This window comes from Callionymus lyra, chromosome 13 (assembly GCF_982586985.1).
Source record: "Callionymus lyra chromosome 13, fCalLyr1.hap1.1, whole genome shotgun sequence".
Taxonomy (NCBI): Eukaryota; Metazoa; Chordata; class Actinopteri; order Syngnathiformes; family Callionymidae; genus Callionymus; species Callionymus lyra.
This window is the reverse complement of record NC_141830.1, coordinates 2,239,171-2,244,068: the sequence shown is the minus strand read 5'-3', so window position 1 is coordinate 2,244,068 and position 4,898 is coordinate 2,239,171.

The following is a 4,898-nucleotide window of genomic DNA, read 5'->3' as shown; positions in this document are numbered from 1 at the left end:
GATCCCTGGATCAGCAGCAGCTCTGGAGGTGGATCCCTGGATCAGCAGCAGCTCTGGAGGTGGATCCCTGGATCAGCAACAGCTCTGGAGGTGGATCCCTGGATCAGCAACAGCTCTGGAGGTGGATCCCTGGATCAGCAGCAGCTCTGGAGGTGGATCCCTGGATCAGCAACAGCTCTGGAGGTGGATCCCTGGATCAGCAACAGCTCTGGAGGTGGATCCCTGGATCAGCAACAGCTCTGGAGGTGGATCCCTGGATCAGCAGCAGCTCTGGAGGTGGATCCCTGGGGCTCCGGGAGAGAAATAAAAAGGTGTGGGTTTGGGACAAATGTATACAATACACAGGTATACAGACTCTGGTGACGGGTGAAGATATATAGAGGGGAGAGGGGGGGGAGGTTGAAATAGCCAGGCCAGAGGGCACATACCTAGCACAGCAGATCCAGACACAGTTAACAAAACATTTTTTAATATGTGTTAAAATTAAAATTAATTATAGATTAAAATTATTATATACGTAGCGACATACTTAAATTAATGCTAAAAGATAATCAAAATATAAAGAATACATTTCTTGCTTGATCTAAGAGCGGGAACGTTTGACTACACATTCAAGACAAGCTTGGAACAGAATTAGAAACAACACAGGAAAATTCAAACATCCGTTTAAACAAACATTTGTTTATTTGCAAATCACACCTTAAATTGTAAGATCAAAGAACGAAGCAAGACACACCTGGGAAAGGGGGGCTAAAAGACGGAAGAGAAGATAACCCCCGCCCGAGAACAGTTGAATGATTAGATTACAAGAAAACAAATTAGGATGTAAGTAAGTAAGTAAGTGAGACCAGGGTCACAAAGCGCTTAGAGAATCAAAACAATACTCAAAAAAGTACATACTTTAAAGATCAAGATAATACTGAGAACAACACAGGAGTTCCAGAAATTCAAGGAAAAGCCTGAACAAATAGAAACGTCTTAAGATGTTTCTTAAAGGAGTCAGTAGATCATCAAACACAGATGTTTCTTGAAGGAGTCAGTAGATCATCAAACACAGATGTTTCTTGAAGGAGTCAGTAGATCATCAAACACAGATGTTTCTTGAAGGAGTCAGTAGATCATCAAACACAGATGTTTCTTGAAGGAGTCAGTAGATCATCAAACACAGATGTTTCTTGTAGGAGTCAGTAGATCATCAAACACAGATGTTTCTTGAAGGAGTCAGTAGATCATCAAACACAGATGTTTCTTGAAGGAGTCAGTAGATCATCAAACACAGATGTTTCTTGAAGGAGTCAGTAGATCATCAAACACAGATGTTTCTTGAAGGAGTCAGTAGATCATCAAACACAGATGTTTCTTAAAGGAGTCAGTAGATCATCAAACACAGATGTTTCTTAAAGGAGTCAGTAGATCATCAAACACAGATGTTTCTTAAAGGAGTCAGTAGATCATCAAACACAGATGTTTCTTGAAGGAGTCAGTAGATCATCAAACACAGATGTTTCTGGAAGGAGTCAGTAGATCATCAAACACAGATGTTTCTTGAAGGAGTCAGTAGATCATCAAACACAGATGTTTCTTGAAGGAGTCAGTAGATCATCAAACACACATGTTTCTTGAAGGAGTCAGTAGATCATCAAACACAGATGTTTCTTAAAGGAGTCAGTAGATCATCAAACACAGATGTTTCTTGAAGGAGTCAGTAGATCATCAAACACAGATGTTTCTTAAAGGAGTCAGTAGATCATCAAACACAGATGTTTCTTGAAGGAGTCAGTAGATCATCAAACACACATGTTTCTTGAAGGAGTCAGTAGATCATCAAACACAGATGTTTCTTGAAGGAGTCAGTAGATCATCAAACACAGATGTTTCTTGAAGGAGTCAGTAGATCATCAAACACAGATGTTTCTTGAAGGAGTCAGTAGATCATCAAACACAGATGTTTCTTGAAGGAGTCAGTAGATCATCAAACACAGAAAGTAACTTTTGATAACATATTCATGATAACAAAGTAACTTTTGATAACATATTCATGATAACAAAGTAACTTTTGATAACATATTCATGATAACAAAGTAACTTTTGATAACATATTCATGATAACAAAGTAACTTTTGATAACATATTCATGATAACAAAGTAACTTTTGATAACATATTCATGATAACAAAGTAACTTTTGATAACATATTCATGATGACAAAGTAACTTTTGATAACATATTCATGATAACAAAGTAACTTTTGATAACATATTCATGATAACAAAGTAACTTTTGATAACATATTCATGATAACAAAGTAACTTTTGATAACATATTCATGATGACAAAGTAACTTTTGATAACATATTCATGATAACAAAGTAACTTTTGATAACATATTCATGATAACAAAGTAACTTTTGATAACATATTCATGATAACAAAGTAACTTTTGATAACATATTTATGATAACAGAGTAACTTTTGATAACATATTCACGATAACAAAGTAACTTTTGATAACATATTCATGATAACAAAGTAACTTTTGATAACATATTCATGATAACAAAGTAACTTTTGATAACATATCCATGATGACAAAGTAACTTTTGATAACATATTCATGATAACAAAGTAACTTTTGATAACATATTCATGATAACAAAGTAACTTTTGATAACATATTCATGATAACAAAGTAACTTTTGATAACATATTCATGATAACAAAGTAACTTTTGATAACATATTCACGATAACAAAGTAACTTTTGATAACATATTCATGATAACAAAGTAACTTTTGATAACATATCCATGATGACAAAGTAACTTTTGATAACATATTCATGATAACAAAGTAACTTTTGATAACATATTCATGATAACAAAGTAACTTTTGATAACATATTCATGATAACAAAGTAACTTTTGATAACATATCCATGATAACAAAGTAACTTTTGATAACATATTCATGATAACAAAGTAACTTTTGATAACATATTCATGATAACAAAGTAACTTTTGATAACATATTCATGATAACAAAGTAACTTTTGATAACATATTCATGATGACAAAGTAACTTTTGATAACATATTCATGATAACAAAGTAACTTTTGATAACATATTCATGATAACAAAGTAACTTTTGATAACATATTCATGATAACAAAGTAACTTTTGATAACATATTCATGATGACAAAGTAACTTTTGATAACATATTCATGATAACAAAGTAACTTTTGATAACATATTCATGATGACAAAGTAACTTTTGATAACATATTCATGATAACAAAGTAACTTTTGATAACATATTCATGATAACAAAGTAACTTTTGATAACATATTCATGATAACAAAGTAACTTTTGATAACATATTCATGATGACAAAGTAACTTTTGATAACATATTCATGATAACAAAGTAACTTTTAATAACATATTCATGATAACAAAGTAACTTTTGATAACATATTCATGATAACAAAGTAACTTTTGATAACATATCCATGATAACAAAGTAACTTTTGATAACATATTCATGATAACAAAGTAACTTTTGATAACATATTCATGATAACAAAGTAACTTATAACATATTCATGATAACAAAGTAACTTTTGATAACATATTCATGATAACAAAGTAACTTTTGATAACATATTCATGATAACAAAGTAACTTTTGATAACATATTCATGATAACAAAGTATCTTTTGATAACATATTCATGATAACAAAGTAACTTTTGATAACATATTCATGATAACAAAGTAACTTTTGATAACATATTCATGATAACAAAGTAACTTTTGATAACATATTCTTGATAACAAAGTAACTTTTGATAACATATTCATGATAACAAAGTAACTTTTGATAACATATTCATGATAACAAAGTAACTTTTGATAACATATTAATGATAACAAAGTAACTTTTGATAACATATTCATGATAACAAAGTAACTTTTGATAACATATTTATGATAACAAAGTAACTTTTGATAACAAATTCATGATAACAAAGTAACTTTTGATAACATATTAATGATAACAAAGTAACTTTTGATAACATATTCATGATAACAAAGTAACTTTTGATAACATATTTATGATAACAAAGTAACTTTTGATAACATATTCATGATAACAAAGTAACTTTTGATAACATATTCATGATGACAAAGTAACTTTTGATAACATATTCATGATAACAAAGTAACTTTTGATAACATATTCATGATAACAAAGTAACTTTTGATAACATATTCTTGATAACAAAGTAACTTTTGATAACATATTCATGATAACAAAGTAACTTTTGATAACATATTCATGATAACAAAGTAACTTTTGATAACAAATTCATGATAACAAAGTAACTTTTGATAACATATTAATGATAACAAAGTAACTTTTGATAACATATTCATGATAACAAAGTAACTTTTGATAACATATTTATGATAACAAAGTATCTTTTGATAACATATTCATGATAACAAAGTAACTTTTGATAACATATTCATGATGACAAAGTAACTTTTGATAACATATTCATGATGACAAAGTAACTTTTGATAACATATCCATGATAACAAAGTAACTTTTGATAACATATCCATGATAACAAAGTAACTTTTGATAACATATTCATGATGACAAAGTAACTTTTGATAACATATCCATGATAACAAAGTAACTTTTGATAACATATTCATGATAACAAAGTAACTTTTGATAACATATTCATGATAACAAAGTAACTTTTGATAACATATTCACGATAACAAAGTAACTTTTGATAACATATTCATGATAACAAAGTAACTTTTGATAACATATTCATGATAACAAAGTAACTTTTGATAACATATCCATGATGACAAAGTAA